This window comes from Ochotona princeps, chromosome 7 (assembly GCF_030435755.1).
Source record: "Ochotona princeps isolate mOchPri1 chromosome 7, mOchPri1.hap1, whole genome shotgun sequence".
NCBI lineage: Eukaryota > Metazoa > Chordata > Mammalia > Lagomorpha > Ochotonidae > Ochotona > Ochotona princeps.
The window spans coordinates 9,626,973-9,650,450 of NC_080838.1; the positions used below are offsets into that span (position 1 = coordinate 9,626,973).

The window sequence follows — 23,478 nt, forward strand, 5'->3', positions numbered from 1 at the left end:
TTTCTGAGGCTTTTGTAAGTTTTGATTGTTCAGAGATAAGAAAGATCTGGTTCAACCCTAGAGACATTTGGTGTTTTGTATTTTGTTTTGTGTCTGAATGATAGATGTGTGAACATGGGTGGTTTCTGCAAGGCTCCCTCATCATGCATTTGGACACATGAATGGGATTTAACAAATTGTCTCACACAGGATGGGCAAACTCCCATGACGCCAACCCAGGAATTGAGTTTCCCAGGAGGCAGCTCATAGCTGCTCTGTGACTCACCTCTGCAGATCCAGGGATTGTGGCAACCTCAGTAAACGAGGCAGAAATATCAGGGTTTTTTTTGTTTGTTGGTTGGTTTGGTTTTTGTTGTTGTTGTTGTTATTGTTGTTTTGGTTCTGAGTCCAGGGCATTCTGTATATGTGTGGAGTTTTAATTCTTTGTGAACCTCTTCCTTCTGCTGTCCATTTCAAACTAGACTCCTGTCCTTATATGCCATTTCCACAAGTGAAGCCTATGTTGCTGACTGGTTTGCTAAAAGCCAAAGTGGAAGGTTCTCTATGCTACAAAGTCTTATAACAGGGTGTTGCTTTCGAAATGTGCATCAGGGATCACCAGCCCAAAGTTTGTGTGCAGAGAAATGCTTTCCGTATCCAACTTCTTCTTATCACTTTGTACTCAACATTCCACATTGCAGACTGCCAACAGGACTGTTGAGAATTTTTATGCCACAGTGCCCATTTTGCCTGATAGCACCCTCTTTTTTTTCTTTTTAAGGTCAACAACCGTTCTGAATTAGAACAGCAGCCACAAAAAAATATGGAACTCTTCACGAATTTGCATGTCATCCTTGCACAGGGGCCATGCTAATCTTCTTTGCATCGTTCCAATTTTCGTTTCTGTGCTGCTGAAGCGAGCACATGCACCTCTTTTAAATCCAACTCTGTGGTATACAAGAACACTGAGAAAATCTCTGAGAAGGGCACAGTTAAACTATGAATCCATTTGGTGCGGACTTCTTTTTATATACTTTTTGATGACTCCCTGTATTTTTTAAAGAATGGGGATATTCACATTTTCAAAGCCAGGAAAATTGGACATCAGCTAAACATAACTGAATTATGGCATTTTACTCATTTTTTTCCTATAGTACTTCAAACAGAAGGTATTTTTTCTCTCCTTTGCATATTTTGTATTCTAAAGTTTTCAATAATTTACCTCTCATATGACTAATCTTATTAAAAGCCATCAGTGAGATCAACTGATTTGAGTGAATAGGATTCTTAGAAGTTCCTTCATGTTTCTTTAACATTTTTGCTTTGAAAGGAAGTGATGGTAGTCTTTTAGGGGTTAAGGCAATAGGTGGTGACCTAGAAAGATAGTCTATTAAGATAAGTTTGCCAGTTTTAAAATGTGTGGTCCGTGTGCCAGTACAGTAAATACATTTGGTTCCAATTTCCTCACATCACCTATCATTCTGTCTGAGTCTCATATGATCTTCAACACAATACTAGAGTTGCCAAGGAAATAATGAAAGATCTGGGGGAGGGTGGTAAAAACCAACATCCAGCAACAACATAGCAGCCTATAAGTCAACGAAGCCTGTTTGATTAGACCTTTAATGAGCACTCCTACAAGTACCAGTGTCTCCATCTGGGAGTCTTTGGACTTAAAACAATAAATTACTAATTCAGCCAACAAACTCCCTCTCTCATCTTCTGAATCCAAACTGAATAAAAAAGGAGGAAAAAAAACCTTAAAACTTAAAAGCCAAATGTGTAAAAGAACAAAATGATAGGCTGTGCCACCTCCATACATAGCATCTCATCTCCAACCCCAAATTGCTACTTACGCAAATACAGAGCTAGGAGTAGCACGTAGAGAAAGACCTCTGACAGCAGTTCACCTGGAGCCAAGAGGCAGAATACTATGAGGGAGAGCCTGTGTATAAAGACAGAGAGGGGATCGATGCTGGGGCATAGGAGTAAAGCAGGTACCTGTGCCACTACCACTCAATATAGGTGCCTATTTGAGACCTGGATGCTCCACTTTTGATTTGGCTCCCTGCTAATGCACCTAGGACAGTAGCAGGAAATGGCCCAAGAGCTTGGGCCCCAGCACCCACATGGAAAACCCAGGCAAAGCTCCTGGCTCTTGATTGGCCCAGTTTTAGCTGCTGTAACCATTTGGAGAGTGAATCAAAGGATGGAACATCTCTCTTTCTCCCTCTCTCTAACTCTGACTTTCAAATAAATAAATAAGTCTTTTTAATAATAAGTAACAACACAGACAGGACCAAGATCATGGTTCACATTGCTTTTGTGGCTCATGGAATTGAAGTAGAGGAGCCAAAAGGTGGTGTAGTGATTCACATCCAGAAAGGCAGAACATGAAGAGCCTGTCTCTATGTTTGTGTACATTCACTCAAGTGCACACAGCACATATTTGCAGCTTTAATTTTTACAATTCTGCATCAAGAGTGGTAAGAAAATGTTCTTTTCCCAAATCTCCTGTTCAGTCAACACACAGAGCTCTGCCGTGGTCGCTCAAGGTGAGACTTCTGGGGTTGTAGTTTGACATATTTACATCAATAAGAGCAAGGCCATTCAACTTTCCTCTGGAGAGCAGAGAGCTGCTCTGGTGCACTGCTCAGGTTTCCAGTCTCTTTAGGCAGTTACACTTCATTGATGCTTGAAACTATCAACATAAAGGATTCAGGAAGGCAACAACTTGCTTCTCACCTGTAACTGATTTCCATGCCCTTCCACTTTACTTGCATGTGCTTACATTGTTGACTAGAATGTAAGATTGATGAAAAAGATCTGAGGACCTTCAACCTCATTTCTCCCTTTACGTTTCCCTCCTACCAGGAAGAAAATGTAAGCACAAAACCCCAAAATACTGTTGCATTATTTCACACCAGTTTGTGAAGGTTTCCATCAGTATGCTTAAGAAACTAAATGCACAAAAATTTTCACCTACTCCCTGAGTGAAATCAGGTCTCTGCAACCATGCTGGATTTGTACCTTCCCAGCCAGAAGGAAGGGCTAACAGGAACTGGCACCGGGAAGTTGATTCATCATTCTTACTTAGAAGGAAAACCACCAAGCAGCATCATCATTTCATCGTTGACCTTTTCATCCAGTGGTAAACCAGTCACTTTAGTTTCAACGTAACAAGGCATGCACAACAGGAGACTCAATGAATTGTTGACACAGAAAGGAAGGTCTCCCCTATCACTGAACTGTACCAAACTCACTCTTCCATTACCATGCTATGACCTTGAGCCTGGAATGGTATTTCTTAGGAAGAATGCCCAGAACCACAGAAAAGCAAAGCTAGAAGGGAACACACTCGAGCAGTCCCTTTCTCTATAACCCACCTTAGGTGTTCCTGATTCTTTGTCCAGGGCTCTCATCAAGAAAATTATGATTATTTGCAGTTGTTCACCTAGTTTTGTTTCAAGTCCCAGAGTCCCCTCTTGACTTTGAGGCCTCACCTCTCCTGACTGGTTACTAAGGCTCTTTTCCTAGGTAGAATGATCATAAACATGTCTAAATGTTCATCTGGTTAAAAGCCAATCAACACACTAAAATCCTTAGCAAACCAGCACAGTTCTTGGTTCATTTATTCACACTAAATCTGCGTGAGATCATGGTGCTCTCTTAATCGGAGGCAATATTTTGACTCAAACAATAAAATCCTGATATTGAGGAGATAGAAACAGCTGCTATCTTCACAGTTTCCTCCTTTGACATGCATTTTGGTGTTTTCCCTCACTTCCTTAATTCAATAAGTCCTTATTACAACCGTAGGAACACAAAATACCAGAGAACTCTAATTTTTCATACTGTCCCAAGCTGAGAAATGTCACCGTAGGACTAAAAATGTACAAAAGATCAAAGATTTGTGTGGACTATCAAAATGATACTTTGGCTGCTTTAAAAATTTGCCAGTGAGGACCTGTGTTGTAGCATAGCACATTAAACTTGTAACACCAGCATCCTTTGTGGGTGCTGATTTATGTCCCAGCTGTTCCACTTCTGACCCAGCTCCCTTCCAGTAGCCTGAGAAACCAGCAGAAGACAGCCGAAGTATTTGAACCACTGCACCAACATGAAAGACTCAGAAGAAGCTCCTGGCTCCTGGCTTCAGCCTGGCTCAACTCTGGACTGTTACAGCCACTTGCAAAGTAAACCAGCAGATGGAAGATTCTCCCTTTCCGTCTCCCTCTCCTCCGTTCTCTGTAGCTCTGCCTTTCAAATAAAAAGAAAGGCAATCTTTAAAAGCTAATGTACCTGTGAAACAATTCAAAATCTCTGATCTTTTTGTTCACCTTCAAAAAAAATTTTTGGTGTTATTCGTTCTTAAATGCCCCAACAATCTTTTCAGTAATTTTTTTTATTCATTTATGTTTTCCTTGCTCTCAGCTTTGTCATGTTGTCTTTCTCTTGCTGCTGGCATAAGCATAAAAGTTCTCTGCCATGGGCCTGGTGTGATGGCCTAGCAGCTAAAATCCTTGCCTTGAATGCACTGGGATCCCATATGGCTGCCAGTTCTAATCCCGGCGGCCCTGCTCTCCATCTAGCTCCCTGCTTATGGCCTGGGACAACAATTGAGGACGGCCCAAAGCCTTGGGACCCTGCACTTGTGTGGGAGATCCAGAAGAGCTCCTGGCTCCTAGCTTTGAATCAGCACAGCACCAGCTGTTGTGGTCACTTGGGGAGTGAATCATTGGACGGAAGATCTTTCTCTCCTCCTCCTCTCTGTATATCTGACTTTGCAATAAAAATAAATAAATCTTTAAAAAAAAATGTTCTCTGCCACATGTACTGGAAGGGCCTAAAATTCAACTTTCTTTTGTAAGGGCTTCAGCTCAAGATTTCATTTGCCCTGATCTAGACAGCTAGACTGCACAACAGATAAGTTTCGCAAATATCTGCACCCCCCCAAGGGTGACATTCTAAAGAACAGACAGCATCAGATGATGACCTGGAAATGTTTGCCATCAGTTTTTCTCACTTCCCTCAGTTCTTCCTGCTGTGTTTTTTGTAGCCCTGCCAGATTTTCACCTAAGAAAACTGTGTGTCCCAAAGGAACATTGGGTCAGCATGCAGTTCTATATGCCACACTTTCCCAGAATTCACTCCTGCCCAGGCAGCCTTAACATCACTTCCTTCCATCTCCCCCAAAACGGTCTGATCTGTGAAACCCAGAGCCATGTCAAGGTCTGGCTTGCTGGAGCCTTGTTGTACCTATTCTTATCCCCAACACCCATATTCCCTTCTATTTCATTGCCAAAGCATCTACTGTCTAAACCACAGAAAAGACTTCTGTTCTTCTAGAGGCAAATAGAACTTTTACGAATATTCCCCTTAACACAGTCTAAGCATGCTAAGCTAGCCCAAGCCACGTTTCCACACTTGCTGTCAATCTGTGCTGGGTAGCCTGTTCGTTTTAAGGAAAAGCAATGAAGGAAGCAAGGCAAAAAGGCCAGATTCTGAAATCTGCCGAGGAATGAAGATATTGCTTAAAATTTCTTCATAAGGGTGAATTAATGAAAGCAATTCACTGAGTGTTTTCTGTATGTCACCACTGATGAGGTTTTATGGGTGTGATATCATCATTTGGCTGTCTTTGACCTGCCCCTCCTGGCCATTCTAAATTCTGCAGACATGATGCAGATATCTTGCCAGCTAAGAGAACCGAGTGCCAAAGCCCTGCTTTATTTGGGCAGAAATCAAAAGGCCTGTGGGCTTAAGGAAAGGCAAGCATAGTTATTTTCTCCAGCTCCACACTGTTCAGCAGTGGCTAGCGTCTACTTGTAAATACAGCTGGAGAGTGAACTAATCTGCCTTTCCTTCCAAAGATAAATGAATTTCCAAGCATGTTTGTACTTACAAATGCATACTGTTACAAACTTCATGCCACCTTAATCCCTATTAAACTAATCTGAAGGCATGTCAGGCCACCCGCCCATAGTCAAATGGATTAGCCAGGCCAATTGATCAAATATAGGATAAAAACAAGAGCTTTTCCTGTCTGGTACCCATGCATTGAAAGCATCACTTCACAATTGTGTTTATTCTTTCTCATTCTTTCAGATTTTAGCATATTCTCAAATGAAATCACTTCCTTAATAATGATGACTAAAACCTCAAGGCAGATCAGAAATTTACTTGTGTCTCAAGTAAATATGAAGAAAATTTTAAAAATGCCAAACTATTTGAGATTTAAAGAACTACCAACATCTCATGAAAAAAAAAACCTGAAAAACGTTCAAGTTAAAATAATTTGGCTTCTACTTATGTTTTCCTTTATCCTTGCTACACAGGACAATGGAAATCTTTGGCGATTTGGCAAAGCACGTGGTGATCAAGTCCAAGTAACACAATATTCTTACAGTAGTCCCTTTGTGTTTTCATTTTGCCTTGACTGTTTCCCTATATTGTCACTGCCAGCTTAAAAAGGGCAGATCTGACACCATTTATTAGTTTTATTGACCACTAAGAGTATTACCAATGCTAGAAGATGTGATTGGCTAAACAGTGTTTACGTATTTATTTGGCTTTCATTTAAACGAATACTGTACTCCTCTCTCTCTCATATTGGTTCCTGTCCTGTGGCTTTTCTTTGTTAGTGTATTTTTGAGTTTTATGTGCCCTTCCACCCCTAAATTCTTTGTCCTTCTGCCCATGAATTCTGCTAAGTAGCTGCTGCACTGTTGCTTTCTTCCAAATCTATCAGGACTCCGTCGCTGTCAGACTAATGCTGTGGTTCATGAGTAGTTAATTATCTACATATATCGCGGTAGCCATTCCTAGCTCCTAATTATTTGTGAGCCTTTTTTTCCACTGGCTGTTCTTTTCTAAAATCATTCTCAACGGGGAGCTCTTGCAAATCATTATGGCCTTTGTCATTGATTTTCAGATTGGGAGATCTTCGTAAGTATGAAAATCAGGCCATTTGGACAGTATCAATGACGAGGTTACTTCAAAAACCTGGAAAAATGGAATTAAAAGAGAAGTTCATGTTGGTGCAAAATTGTTTTTTTCAAATTTGTGTATATTTTTTCATAATACACATTTTCTAAGAACCATATGAAGACCCATTAGGGAGGATGAAAGAGGAAGAGTCAGCAATTAATATTTTAATATCCCAAGGGTTATTAGATTCTGGCCAGAGGGTAAATTCATAGAATCCTCCTTTCCACTCAAATTGTCAGGAAACAGTTAAAGTCAAACCCTACCAAGAGCCCTACTGACAGCGGAAACCTTCCTGCAGCTGGTGGAGATTGCTGGCTAGTGGAGCTTGTCAGGCTGTTGGAGAACAATGGCTTCGTAGAAGGTGCATGGAGCCCTATTGGGGTGGCACTGCACATGGAAGTGTTCTCCTCCTTAGTTACAGTTCATTAAAGCAGCTCCAACCATTCGGCATATAGATCAAGAGATACTTGCAGGCAGCTTTGCCAGACAAGTTTGGCAGGGCAAGCTCTGGAGGAAAGCAGCATGCTTCCAGTTACAGCATTTGCTCAGTAACAGAACTTGCTGGAGAAGTTGGGTTGACAAAAGCTCTGTACTTCAAAGTTTGATTCTTGAGCAATTGCTAATAGATTGTTAGATTTCTTAGCAGTGGATCTGTTCTACAAGGGACATGAAAGTGATAGGATATGCCCAGCTGGTGCACATTTCGTTATGGGCCCAGAAAAGCTCAAGTGAATGGCAGGAAAAGGAAAGAATAGCCTGATCTAGGCCTTACAGAGGTCTCTTTTTTGCCAGTTCTGTTAAATGACTCACAATTTCTTAATAAACAAAGTTGACCATTAACACGGAAATCATATAGATATATCTTTATGAAGAACTTAAAGAACTTTAGGGAAAATCGAATTAAAGGATATTTTATTTTAACATGGTTTCTAAAATTTTTGAAATCCATCCATATGGAAGGTCATCAGAAACTTCATGAAAATTGTGAATTACGGGAAGACACATGGTTTCTAAGATTTTTATGCAAAAACATTTTTATTTTTTCCAATGACTTTTTGAAGTATTATTATTTGAAGTTGCTGTTGATTGTTTAAATAAACTGTATGTGCTTTATTACAAAAGGCTGGTTTAGACCTCAGTTACTTGTTTACATTACCAGTCGAAAGCCCAGTTTTAAATTATCTCCTTTCTTACATTTAAACAAAGTGCAGATTCTCTGGGTTCAAATTCCAGTTCTACTAGCTACAGTCTATGTGATCTTATGTAAATAGTTTAAACATTGGAAACCTTGGTTTCTACACAACTCAGCCAACAAAGAAGCCACTTCGTGTGGTTCTTTCAGGATTGAATGAAATAACATATGTAAAGTGACAGGCATCTCATCTGAAACTGTTTGTGTTTTCTCATTATTTGACAACATTCTTTGAGTTGTTTAGATAAACAAGTTATTTGAAAAAAACCAGAACTGGTGTTTGCTTTCATAAGTGTATGACCTGGCTAACCACCAAGAACCCAGAGGTCAAATGAAAGTGTAATTTTAAAATACTCATTTAATCTCCCTTTGAACTTGTACTCTGAAAGTGAGGTCTAACAGGAATGTGGAGCATATGCAGGTACTTCAAATAGTTCATAAAAAAAAACCAGATTAAAACAAAAATTCATTTTGGTGTGTGAAAGAATTTTAAGTCCTTGCATGGATATTTTTGTGTTATCCTCATATGTGTGAATATGGAACCAAAGTACTAGGTATGTGTCTGACGTACCTTGATGCACACAGTGAGGGTGTGATGCCAAGAATGTGGAATTATAGTGAGATTGCAAAGCTAGGAGTCCACAGAGACTCAGGCAAGCACAGGCAGGTAAGTGATGTCAACGGAATACGCTCACAGCTTCATAACCCACACTTCCTATTTGAACTAGAATCGGACTCCAACACAGAAGGCGGTGGCATTCTAAGAAACTCAAATGGTCAAGGAAAATTATCACACACATCTTTCTTATTTGTATAACTTCCTTGTGTTGGCCAATGATCTAAGCTGAAAATAGAAAGGAAAGACAACAAGGCAACACACAGTTCCTTTTATAGTCGGTGCTTCCTTTCTTATAAGCTACCCAAAACATGGGGAGTATCAATTGAATGTGTATGAGTCACCAAGTGAGAAAAAAGTGAACTGAGTTAGCTTTATCTACTGCTCTAGAAACTTCAAGATACATGTAAGAGACAAAATAAGAATTGTGCAAGCTCAGCAAATTTCTCAAGTGAATTTGGTGTTCTTATACTCACCATTGTAACTAGCATTGCACATATAGTGGCATTCATATTAATAATTAAAGATGCTAATTTTCCTTACCTAAGAAAGACACAAAAATTTCAAATAAAATGCCAGGACGAGAGAGGTATAATAAAGGGAGAAATTTGCTATTTTCTTATGTAAGTTTCCCGATCCGAAGCCAGGAACCAGGAACTTTCTCCAGGTCTCCCATGCGGGTACAGGGTCCCAAGACTTTGGGTCGTCCTCAACTGCTTTCCCAGGCCACAAGCAGGGAGCTAGATGGGAAGTGGAGCAGCCGGGATTAGAACCGGCGCCCATATGGGATCCCGGCGCATTCAAGGCGAGGACTTTAGCCGCTAGGCCACGGCGCCGGGCCCTATATCCTACTTTTGGAACAAAATATTTGCTATGCAAAGCACATTAATGATTATTTAGTACTGTTTCAGTGTATATTTTATTAAAAAATTGCAATCTGTTTTTATCTTGTAAAGAAATTCTTCCAATTAAAACATAAAAGTTTAAAATGAAATGTTGAACAATAAAAATAATTGGTGCTATTATTGTATTTTTTATCCTTTCATAGAGCAATGATGTAGAAAAAGACGTGGCTAACTAAATGTATTCCACATTTTTTAGATAAGGAAAAATGGTATCTTTTTTCTTTGTTTTTCTTTTTTTTTTTTTTTTAGATAGTATATCATTTTGTTATGCCTCACATACTTCTTTCTAGTTTATAGCAATTAAGGTTCATTGTTCCAGAACTTTTGCTTTGGAAAATTTCTGATACAACAGAGAACAAATTCCTGAAAATTTGGGAAACAACTGCAGGTGAAGAGGATTTTGAAATCATATTTGGAGGTCAAAATTTCCTGAGACAATCCTATGGCATCATTTTGATATATTAGAGATGTCAGAAATGCCTGTTCCTCAGCTTCCTTTCTTTCTTCCCTCACATCCCTAAGCTTTTGATTGTCACTGGAGAAGCATCACTTTCCCCTCAAGGTATACATGATATATCTCTGGGTCTGATCCCCCTTGGATACATGTAAGGATGTTTGCATAGTAGGGGATTTAGAACACTGGTTTGGCTTTCACTGGTCTTCTACCAGTGTTTGGGTCTCTAGTTTGTGACCTGATGTTATAATTCTCATCTCCATATGTTGAAGGACGATGTGATCACTAGTTTTCAACAGGGTTCAAATCCTGTGACCTTCTTGTGCAAGTTATGTATGAGTTATATACACACATACACACACATATATATACATACATATATGACAGATAAATATATATAATGTATATATGTGAAGTATGTATTATGAAACAATTATGCATGGGCTGTATTTTTCTACCAAATAAGCCATCTTTGAAGTGCATTTATCAATGAACTTTTTTTTTTCTTTAATATTCATTTATTCGTTAATTACATTGCATTACATGACACAATTTCATAGGTACTGGGATTCCCCCCCTTCACCCCAAACCCTTCCCCCATCATGAATTCCTTCACCTTGATGCATAACCACAGCTCAAGTTCCGTTGAGATTCCCTAATTAAAAGTTTACACCATACAGAGTCCAGCATCCCACTTGTCCAGTTCAAGTTCAACGGCCTCTTAGGGAGGCCCTCTCAGGTTTGTAGGCAGAGCCAGCAGAGCGTCACCTCGATCAATTAGAAGCTCCAACATATCATCAACAACAGTCCAGGTATGATGAGCCTGGTGCAGAGTCCACTGATTGACATAGTCCGTCTTAGGGTTTCCCCTTGTCCAGTTTTTCGCTGCAAGCATAAAGCTGAGGTGGTTGATTCATCTACTCCATTTTCCATCTTTTTTTGGTTAATGTGTTGATTCCTCCATTTTGTTCAGGGGAATCCCCCTAAAAAAAACTTTGAGGCATTCCCAGTCCAGGCTCCTACATGTACTACTAGTAAGCACAGTGCCCACCACCGTCCATCACTCCGATCAGCTGATGGTTTTAACCCCTGGATTGGTTCTCTTCTGAGCCCCGACCTCTATTGGAACCAATGAGTATCGATGAACTTTTAAAGTACCCCCATTTTATGGTTGCTGCCTCCATCCCCAAAGTTTTTTTGAAGCCACATGACTTATTGTATCTTTTTTATCAGTGAGGCTAGTATATTTGTGTGCATTTTCTGATCTTGGAGTTACACTTGTTCACCTCTAGGGTAACATATGTACACAGAGAGATAAATAATTATTCTCATGCTTATCCCTCCAGCCCATTGCAGGGTGACTTGGCTTCTCCCAAGAAGACATATACTTTGTTTCTCTACCTCTTTAAATGTGCTTGGTGTGTGACTGCTTCAGACAATAAGATACATACAGAAGCTTGAAGAGCCTTTGTACACTGGATGTTGCCCTCTTTTCTCATGTTGAAGAGAGATATTATGGAAAGAGGACGACGAGTCCTAGGATAGCTGTGCCCCAAATTTCTGAAGGAGGTTGTTCTAAGCTATCCAGCTCCTACCTGAGCTAATCAAGACCAGATAGATTATCCAAAAACCCACAGAATCATGATTAAGAAAAAGAAATGGTCATCTCCCCCCCCCCCTCAACTCACCCCCTGCCAAGGGAATAAGGTATTATGCAGTATGACTTAACACATAGAGTATTTGGTGTCAGAAGTGGGAGGTTGCTGTGACAAAAACCTAAAACATGTTAGTGATAGTTTTGGGTTCAAACAGCAATTGGAAGTTGAAAAAGCAGTGTGGAAGCTTCTCGAGAAACTTGAAGACAAAAAGCTGTTAACAGAGGCTAGAAAAAATTGTATGGAAATAGTAGAAGCAGGCTGGGAAGACAGTAGTTCCTAATGTAAAGTTATTGACCATTTGACAATTAACACAACTGTCACATTATTTTCAAAACACATTAAATACACTTGTAATTAGGGCAAGGAAAATTTTGTGGCAAAATGGTGCAAGAAGTATCAGTTGCTTTCTGCCAGTTACACCTGATATGCTACTGTGAGAGGAAGATGAGCTAAAGAAAGAACTATTTGGCAAGCAGATTTAGAGAAGATAAATTTGCGGAGTTGGAACATAAAACTGTTTTCCATCTCTAGTTTCTCCAGCCAAGAAAAAGATTCTCAAAACAGGAATTGTCTTAAGGAAAAAGATTAGTTAAAAGGGTGGTTTAATGGGTATAAGATATTTTTTAAAAAGTCTGATAGACTCATGCATGCTCCTACATTTAGGTAAAAGAGTTTTCCATATTTAAGACTATTTTCTCGATTAGCCTGACATGATGCCCAAACAACAGAGATGCCTATTTCTAAGGAAGTTATAGACAAATGTCTGTACACTAGAGTTATCTCCAGTCTACGCTATGGGGGGAATTTAAAAGTTTTTGAAAGGGCCACTAGCTTTTCAATCTTGGAAGTTCTAGTTTTCTTTGACTAGAACTCAGAAAAAAAGATGAGTTTGGGAATCATTCCTGGGTACTCAAATGTGGCCCTAATCAAGAGGCATTCCTTGTTCCAAGACTAGAGGTCCTAAAAAGGACCTTTAACATGTGCTTGGTAGGATTTCACAGTAGTGATAAATCAGTGACCACTCTGTACTTCTGTCCTTCCCAGTTTTAGTCTATTGTTAACACCTGCCCCTTCTAACTGTTGCATACAGGATGAGGGAGATGGATGGCATTAGTGCATAGATACTTGGATTCCAGAGGAACAACTCTTACACCTAGACTCATCTATGTATGGAATTAATTTAGAGGATCTTTCAAGCCTAATACCATAACTGAATGTGACTTTTGTGGAAGAGGGAATTGTATTTTTCATGGGGAAGCAAGTTTGTTCTCACAGATATCCCTCCTACTTGATATGCATAATCCTTTGTCATGTGACTTTGTCACACTTTCCTATAGGAGGCAGAGTTTAATATTTTACACCTTGGATCTAGGCTGAACAAAATCTCTTCTTTAACTAACCCCAAAGGTTGTACAAAACTGGCACATTAGGAATGATTCTCTGTTGATGCACATGTTTTCTCAAATGAAGATACAAAAAGAGCTCGAATAGCCTTTTTTGGAGGTGTCACATGCCGGAGAACCTCACAGTAGCCAGAACGAAGAGTGAGTATAAGCAATCATGTTGACCGTCCAGCCCCAGCTGAACCACGGGCTACCTGCAGCCACAGAACAAGAGCAGATAAGCCAGAAGAAATGCCCTCAGCTCCCCCCTCCAAAAAATCCCAGTCCAAAGTGCCAATCCACTGAAGCATGAATCAACAAGTAACTTTGTCTTCAGTCACTGACTTTTGGAGAGGTTGAGTATGAGAAAAAGGCTAATTGATAATCTTTTGCTGAAATTACTGTTTTAAATCATGGAATTTCTCTCTAAATTTTAGATTAAATACTTTGACAAATGATCCTCACTTTTTATTATTGCCTTCATGTGCTTACATATAATCTTTTCATCATTAACCTCAAGTGGTTCCACTAATATTCTTCCTGCTTTGTTTGAAAACTTTAGTGTTTGATTTTGAATTCCTTTGCAAGGTGACATGATGATAATTAAGACATGTGGGACTTATTTAATTTCCAGACTACATTCAGTCTGCTACATTGCTTCTTCTGGAAAAATTCTTCATCTCCCAAAAACACTCTCTCTCCTCTGCTCCTGCTCAACAGCCTGTTTTCATTTGCCATTTGGCTATTTAGTGTTTATTTTTAAGTGTCAGTTCTTTCTGGGCCAAGTAGAAACATTTCACCAAGCTTCCAATAAGTCATTATTAACCCTTTCAAGCTTCTCCTTGGCTATTTACTTTTAAAACTTTTTAATTTTTCCCCCCCAAAAATTAAAGCCCCAAATTTTATTATTTATTTTCCAAGGTGAAGTAAACTTGTAATGAACATTTTTTTTTTTTTTTGCCATAATGTAGGGCTGGGTCACATGCTAACCACTGCTCATCAGGCTCTCCCTAATGGACAACATCTTCCTCATGAACAACCTTACTGATAGACAAGGCCAGCACCACTTTTTTGGGAGATGCACTTGCCTGTCCTCCTGAAACGCACCCTTGAGTTTTTGGGATGATTCGGATGGAAGATATTATTTTGCTTTCTTTGATTCTTCACTGATTGAATAGCTTACTCTCTGAGGACATACCTTTACAATTGTTTGTGGAATCATTTTCTATCCTAGACTCAAAGCATTTGAGCGCATAGTCCAAGTCTATATTATATTTGTATCTCTTGGCATGAGCTAACAATATAGAACATATGAAGGGGTCTCACAAAGTTCATAGAAAACATGTATTAGCAAAAAAATTATGAAATAAAATATTTTTCAACAAAAGCTTCATCTTGGAATAGCCTTTCCCTGAACTTTTGAAGTTATTCATGTATTTTAGGAATATTTGAATAAATGAACATTTATATTAATTGAGGAACAATTTGAAGCTATGAGCTGGATCAAGAACTCCTTTGGTAGGAGAGTAGAGTGGCCCTTCTGAATGAACTGTTTGTGACTACTCTTAGTCTCCAAGCTTACTACGTGTGTCTTAAAGGAAAAGGACAGGGTTAAAAATAGACCACAAATGCCCATTCCAGCCTGTATGGTCTCAAATATATGAATCCAAAGGAGTTTGTGCCTGTTGTGTTTTGTTTTCCTGTTATTCTAACACATGTAAAGAAATTTTGGAAGACTGAAATGGGTTACTCTGAGTCCCCATTAAAATAAGCAAATCAACATAATAGGATAACCAAGGACTCATCCATAAAATTACATGAGAATTCATCCCCATATACCTCCAAATATGAGTGGAAATATATCACCAATACTTACAAACAGTTATAACATCTGATATCCTTTTCCTGTGTGGAAAGAAGACAGAAGGCTACTGGATTTTTCATTCTGGGTTTTGAGAAACAGTGGACTAACCTGAGAACGTCTGTCAAAATACTATGTCAGGACTGTGCAGTGTTTAATGGATTATATTACTAAAGCTTTGATGCTGGAGGCATTTGGTCTATTTGCTCTCAAAACAATCACAAGACAATGCCTTGTACCAAGGAAAAACCAACAAGAACAGAATCCAAGATGAACAAGACAGAGACAGAAAGCAATATCTAGATAGGAAAAGGAAAATTTTAAACTGTACTATGTCATGCTGTTTTCTTCTTAAAAGCTTATTAACTTTAATTTTATTTTTAAATGTTAAAAATTAATATATGGTATATTATATACATATGGATAAATACACACACACAGACACATATACACATACGCACTTGCAGAGAGAGAGAGAGAGAGAGAGAATCTCCCATCTGCAGATTTACTTTCCAAGTACACACGATGACCAGGGCTAGGCTGGGGTTATAACCAGGAGCATAGAGTTCGATCCAGAGCTCTCATGGGGATGGCAACAGTTCATCTGCTTGAGCTCTAACCATGGCGCTCCATGGTCACATTATCAGGAAGGTGGTGTCAGGAGCCAAAGCAAGCAGTTGAGGCCAGGAGTCACAGCTGCTAGACTAAAGGTCTGTCCCACTGTTGTTTACTCCAAAAAATGTATCCCACATATTATTATTATTATTATTATTATTATTATTAAAAGCAAGAGTGTAAAATTAATAATATACAAACAGGAAATGTAAACTGCAAAAACGTCATACCCACAACATCTTTAAAACAGCAAAATGATAGTACTGGGCAAAATAATGGTGCCTAAATATGTGGACATAATCAGGGAGGGGAACGTTTGGCCCACTTGACTTACATGGCCTGCAAAATCCTTTGTTCTGACCATACACAGAAGAACTCAAAATTCTATAAATCTACACAAGGTTAAATTTTAATTTGACAATTTTATATGGCCCATGAATGGATGTTATAACATTCCAAATTGGTCTTTTGCATAAAAAAACACTGAATATCACAAAAGTCTCTCCAAGTTGTGAATGTTAGGTTGCAGAGAAGAGAATTAAGGTTTTTAATGGAGATTAAAAAAGAGAGATTAACTTGTGTAACTATGATGAGTCCAATGGCATGAAATAAGACTTTCAGTCAGTGAGCTGTAGAGCTGAAAGATATTAAATGTGTGTTGTTTGAATCCATTCAATTTGTAGCAATTTATTATACCAGGAGCAGTAAATTAATACAGTATTATTTCAAAATATCTAAAATGTGAAACTGATAGAAACTATGAGAGACTAACATTAAGGAAACTTAGAAGTGAGGGGTTTTAGAAGAAGATGATGAGACTCAAGAAAATAAGGATTAGAACACCATTCTGTGAAGAAAGTACAAAGGATTACAAAAATTAAGCTCCTGATAATGTCAATTTAGAAATGGAAGTTGGGAAGGAAGAAAACACAAATGTTTAAATTAACCAACCAGGAGATATAAAAAGAAAGTAACTGTTAAACGTCATAAAAGATAACATATAAAAGGAAACTCCCAAAAGTTTGTGGAATATAGAAATAAAAGATAAATTTATTTAGTGCAAGTTTTTTTAAAATCTATACAAAGTACTATCACAATACATACTTTCAATGAAATTTTAGACTGCATACATGCATAGATTTTAACAATTCTGCATTGAAACACTTTTCACAAACTTTTTGAAGCATGTCAGAAATGTCTGAAAATCAAAGCAAGAAATAGAATGTCCCCTAACATCAGTAAACTTACTAACTTCTGGATCTTATGATAATATGTACCACATACCTGAAAAAAAGTACGGAGCACGGTAAACATGCATGTATGAGTGATAAAATCGCAAGTTTAAAAAATACCTCAGACCCTGACATTTTTTAGCAAAAGCAAAGAAAATGGTAGTCAATGGAATTTGTAGCAGGAATACTTTGTTCCAGAGATCAATGGAGTGTATTTTTAGAAGCTCAAGGAAAGAGAGTGTGAGCAACACTTCCCAAGTAGCCAACCAGACCTGATACTAGGAAGGCTACAAACGAACGGTTGTGCACATGTGGGCATTTAAGGAATATTGTTCTCAGGATCTGTACCTCAATAGCTTATCCAAGAATGTGGTCAGCTGACCAACAGATTGGAGAGACTTGGAAGGCAATATCATAATGTTTACTTTTCCTGAAAAAGTAAACAGAGAAACTGTCAAGAAATTGGAACAGAATAAAGAGTGTTTCTGCAATGTTGACTAACCTGCTGATTGCGCTAAAGTACTGACAGGAGATGAAAGAATATTACTTCAGGTCTATTGCTGTGAAAGAGAATAACGAGGTACAAACAGGTGATCAGCCAATGTCAGCATGGTTTAAAGTAGAGTATCGATGCACAACAGGCAAAATAAAATTAAAGAACCGTAAAAAGATATCCATGCAAATTTAAAAAAAATATTAGTATAGCCTGTGTGTACAATGTGCCTAAAGCATGTTAGATTAGTAAGATTAACTTATCCACTGAAGCAAGCAAACTATTCAGAGTGTAAATTCATTTACAAAACTGAACACTGTGCTGAATACTAGCCATCTAGGAAAATAGAGTTCAACATTAATTCTAGGATCCATTAGAATATATAAAAGCAAGACATTTACTTCTGGCAGATACAATTTACCCAAACACATTACTATCTTTTATGATGTAGAAATCGTGTTGCCAAGAAACATCTGATTCTGAGTCAAAATCAATGGACAGAATATTAGTTAGACTGAAGACAGGCACAGTATAATCAATAAGATAGAACTTAAAAATGGATAAAAAAATCAGTCCCAATAATGGGGAAGCTTTTTCTATCTAAATACATAGAGAACATTACTGAAATTGAGTCAACGTATGAAGAGAAAACTCAAACTACAAAAATTAAAAATAGTATAAATAGTACAAATCAAAGGAAAACAAATCTGAAAATATATAGAAAAATAAAAAGATACTTCCATCTAGAACTTTCAAAAAAAAAGTTATGCTGAGGGCCTGGTGCAATAGTGTAGTGGCTAAAGTCCTCACCTTGCACATGCCAGGATCCCATATAGTCACTGGTTCTAATCCTGGCGGCCCTGCATCCCATCCAGCTCCCTGCTTGTGGCCTGGGAATGCAGTTGAGGACGGCCCAAAGCCTTGGGACCCTGCACCCATGTGGGAGACCCGGAGAAGTCTCCAGGCTTCAGATTGGCTCAGCTCCGACCTTTGTGGTCACTAACCATCCTACGGAAGATCTTCATCTCTGTCTCTCCTCTCTGTATATCCGCCTTTCCAATAAAAAATCAATAAATCTTTTTTAAAAAGGTATGCAGAATGACTAATAATGAATCAAACAGGAAATGAAAAATAAAATCACAGAATTTCGTAAGACTGTACTGGTTTTGAAACTTCATTTTCTATTCTACCTGAATTAGTTTCCTGAGTTCAGGTGTTCTAACAAATTACTATTAACCTGATGATTTGAAATAAGTTCTGGAGGCCTGAAGTCTCAGTGGAGGAGAAGCCCAGCAGAGCTTTTCTCCCCAAGTGTTAGAGATGAATCCACTCCTTGCTTCTTCCAGCTGCAGGGGACTGTCAACAGTTCTCAATTCCGATGGCTCAAGATGGCCTCACTTCAATTCTGGCTTCCATCTGTGTTTCATATTAAGTTCTGTCATGTCTTCTGTTTGCTTGTTTCCAAACTCCGCATGTATCTTTAAAAAAATAATAATTTTTACTTGAAAGCATTACAGAGAAAAGGAGAGACAGGGATTTTTCATCCCCAAATAGTTGCAACCACTGGAGCTGAGCTGGGCTGAAGCCAAGAGCTGGGCGCTTCTCCCTGGGCTCCTACAAAGCTTCCATGGCCTTCCCAGATCATCAGCAGGGAGCTGAATCAGAAGTGGAGCATCTGGGACTCATACCAGTGCCCATTAGGAATGGCAGCAATGTGGGTGGAGGATTAGCCTGTGATACCACTGTACCGGTCCATTTATCTTTAACTTATTCATTTATTCATTGGTTTTTTTTATTACTTATTTGAGATGCAAAGAGAGAAAGAAAAAAATATACATCATATCACTGGCTCACTTCCATAAATATCCACAATGGTCATACTATGCCAATATAGAAGCCAGGAGCAGAAACTCAATCCAGTCTTCCGCCTGCGAAGTAGGAATGTAACTCTTTGACTCATCACCTCATGCCTCCCAGGATTCACATTAGCAAAAAAAGTGAAATCTCAGAGCTGAGACTTGCACTGATAAGGGATGTAAGTCTCTTCCTGAGTGACTTAGTCAGTAGATCAAATGTCCACTCTTGACTCCTTCTGCTGCAGATTTATGTGACTATTTAGGAGTTACCTGGATAATCCACATCCTGTGCCTTGTCTCAGGAGTCTTAATTGTGTTATTACTCACCCAAAATTCTGGGACTATTTCCTGGCTGGATTTATAAAGCACACCGTAAGAGGAGTTCCCATGCAAAGTAATTTTCAGCAAATATGGATATCATGGACAATAATTCCAAAGTCATCAATTGAGTTATAGAGTGAATGCGTACGTTTTATTTTGGGGGGGGGGGATGAATACCTAAGAGGGTAGAGTTCTTACCATGATGTGTAAGGGTGCATAGAATGTTACACAGGTGAATTTCAGAAATATGTTCCTCCTGAAACAGTGCTCTGAATACTAAAATGAAGCAAATTATGATGTTTAAATGTGTTCTGTACTATCTGTGCTGTTAGCTCAGAGGGCCCGGGGTAGGCAGAAAGCCACTAGGTGCCTGGGGCAGGCAGAAAACTCCTATGTGGTGCCAAAAGTCCTCCATAATAGCAGCCCTGGATTCATTCAAATGGAGCCAACCAATCAGAAGACAACACATACTTTTACCTCAAGCTCTGTCATCATCACTGCTTAAGCTAGGTGTGTCTCAGTCCTGTGCAACTTCATCAGCCCACTGCCTTGCGGACTGGGGAACCTTGCCCAGGAGCAGACCCCAACAGAAGCCTGGTTTTACATTTTTATCATTCGATAGCCCCACTGTTTTGGTGCGGCTTATTATCTAACCTGTGCGGTATGGCGCTTGCAGTAAGGTCTGTACCACACCAGGGTGGATCATGGCTGCATCTCTTCTTGAAACTGAATGAGCAACTAAGGAACAGCTTTGGAGAATATCAGGTGCTTTAAAGTGAGTCACACGACATTGGTCATCTACATTTTTGACCTTCACAAGTTGCTGGGAATAGGATGTGTACGAGATGATTTAGTGGCCCACCATTCAGCTGTCCGGGCCAGGAGAAGAAGACAATCCAGTGTGAAGTATCCAGGAAGGAGCCTTGGCAAGCACAGGTGTGGGCTCTTTAAATACAATGCCAACAACAGCAGAGGGGAATGAATGGCAGCAGAACCCTTCAGAGGCTGTGGGAACAATATTCCTTACCTATCACACCAGGCCATGACAGCCTTGGACTCAGAAAATTGTTGCTGTTTTAAGCTTTCCTAATCAGGGCAAAGTCCACTGAAACACTTGGTACAACAAAGAACTGACTTCTTAACCTTTGTTTAGCTACCAGAAGGCAAGGTGCCTCAGCCTGTTGGACTACATTCCTGACTCATTCTGGATCCTTGGAGTGCTACTTAGATGAGAGGCAGTGACATTCTAATTTTATTTTACCTTCAATCACAAAGGTAACAATGCTCCTTGTTAAAACTTCATTCTTCAGACATTCATGTTTAAAAGTGAAAAAACATCATCCCTTGTCCCCTTTCCTCCCCTCAATGTCATAACCATCACAGTCTCATCCCTTTCCAGGGGTAACCACTGTGGCCAGATGCGACTCCCTCTTTGTCTACCTTTTCATGTATATATAAGTATTTAAAGTCAAAATAGAGCCATATCAGGCACCTGATTTGGACATTTTTCAGATTTAGGTTCTTCAGCTTTGAAGTACTAGTTCTTTGTGATTTTATAGAGGCACAAGCTTACCCTGACAACTAAATTACCACTTTTTTTTAAATTATTTATTATTTAACTTCATTAATTACATTGTATTATGTGACACAGTTACATAGGTACTTGGGTTCTCCCCACCCCTCCCCAAACCCTCCCACCATGGTGGATTCCTCCACCTTGTTGCATAACCACAGCTCAAGTTCAGTTCTTGTAAAAAGTTAGAATGCATATGTACTGAGATACCATTTGACGATATTACTTTGAGACAAGGAGGCAGGAGAAGTAGTTGAGTCACCAGGACAGAAAAGTTCCTGGTACCTTACAACCTACGGCATATAGGTTTAATTTCCCTTGCTTTGAAAATAAACAGTCCTCATCTCTCTATGGACTCAACTCAAACTAGTTCAGGGAACTGTAACTGACCTAGACTAAGGTTCATTATGCAATCACTGTAATACATAAGTACAGACTTATCAGCCACGGCGATAGGAAACAAGGGCTCACAAAAGCCGCCAAAGGAGCAGTGGCTAGATTGTGGAATTTCCCATTCACTTCTCAGAAAACCAGCACTAACAGTCTCTCCCTGTATAAAATTTTACCTCCCCTCTCTTAATTTATACCTCTTCCTTCAACTAAACAGCCATATAACGTTAAACACAGTTCAAAGATGGGATCACGCTACTTGGAGCAGACCTCTTTCTGTGGAATGTGTATCTTTGTTTTCTCAATAAACACTGCTTACTCCTTGCCATATTCTAGCTTGCTCAATGTAACTTTCTCTTGCCATATTCTTTCTTACAAAAAAAAAAAATCAAAAAGAATCAGTTCTATCTTTATTTGGCAAACCAGGTAGAAGTCAATGAGGAGATAATAGGGCCAATTCCAGAGTAAATGAAGATGCATACAACTCTGTCTTTGCGCTGGTGAGTTCCTCTCTTTCCTGTTTTTCTTTTTTCTACACCTCACCGAGGCCACAAATCTCTCATTGTGGAAAACACAGTGAGAACACATCCTAAAACAACCCTCTGGTTAGGCACCATAGGATACCTGAGTGTCATTAGGGACTTCATTGTGGGATAGACTCATCCTCATCTAGGCATCATGGTTTCTCCAGATCCTTGGGATGATAAGAGTTCATACTCCATGCTAGGCAGGTTCAAGAAGTCTTCTAGACCACTGAAGAGCAGTCCTGGGAACTGAATGGTTAAGAGCCCTTTCCACATAGAAGTAGTAGGCCAAGGGGGAGGATCTCTGTCTTCCTCTCTGTTTTCTCTCCTGCTCCTTCAGGTTGGTGGCTCTACAGCCTCCTAGCTTTTTTTCCATAACATCTGCTTGATTCTCTGCTGTTATCTCTTCTGTCTGTTGAGCCATTGGTGCCTCTGTAGGAATGATCAAATGGCTCTGAACTAATCTGATTACTTTGGGCAGGACCTCCTCCCTCAATCTTTCTTTGTGACCCTCATATGCATTCCCTGCCATTTTGAGGGAGGACACCAAAGAACAGGCCTAATGAAATTCCTGTTTTTCCTGATGTTAACAGTTACAGAATCTTTGAAAACATCATTACACATTGCGAGAGCTTCTCACTTATCTTGCTTTAGAGAAACTGTCCCAGGGAAGCAAAAAACCTCAGACACATAAATGAAAACTGATCTTGGAGTGCAACTACACAATCAATTATCCATTCTATTTCCGGTTGCTTTTTTCTGAACCTGACCCCACTAATATTAAGATTCAGATCATTGGAGAATTTTACATCCTCAATTTTAAATGCAAGGGCAGGGTGGGCCTCACTGAACAAGTAATACTTAAGCAAAGTTTTTAAAGAAGTAAGGTAACATTGGGAGCCCATCTTTTATTCAGTAGAGATGCATTCTGCAATGCATCTCCATTTCCTGGTATACCTGCCTCCATTATACAGATCCTCTACATAAACGTACGTATACACATGTTTGCCTATGTATTTATTGATCTTGTATTTTGCAGGAAGGTTCCCAATACAAGTGTTAAATATATCTTGACATTGGAACGCTTGATTTTATACCATTTTCTCTACTTGTACTGTCAAGATATACTGAAACAGCAGAGTGATGGACTTGTGGCTATTGCTGAGAGACTAAACTATCGTTACATTATACAGGAAAACAGTGCGTGGGGTGGGAGTGGAGTAGGGGAAAATCCCTGAGCCTATGGAAATACATTGTGAAAAACAAACAAAATTTTAAAAAAGAAGAATAAGCAAGGTAATAAGACATGCCCATTTCTAAAATAAAAACATTCATTTCAGAAGAGATAGAGTAAATCCCGGATGTGGAACCATACCTGATGCGTTTAAATGACAGACTGGAGTAAACACAGGGAAACAGGAGAGGCAGTTACTGAGA

General features: G+C 39.2%; 1 non-coding gene across 1 annotated transcript; it reads right to left on the reverse strand.

Annotated features, from left to right (window-relative positions):
- Positions 1-796: 796 nt before the first annotated feature.
- Positions 797-903, reverse strand: LOC118759040 (U6 spliceosomal RNA). Its single transcript, XR_004995948.2, has one exon. It is a non-coding gene; the product is annotated as a U6 spliceosomal RNA (small nuclear RNA).
- Between the last annotated feature and the right edge of the window lie 22,575 nt (positions 904-23,478).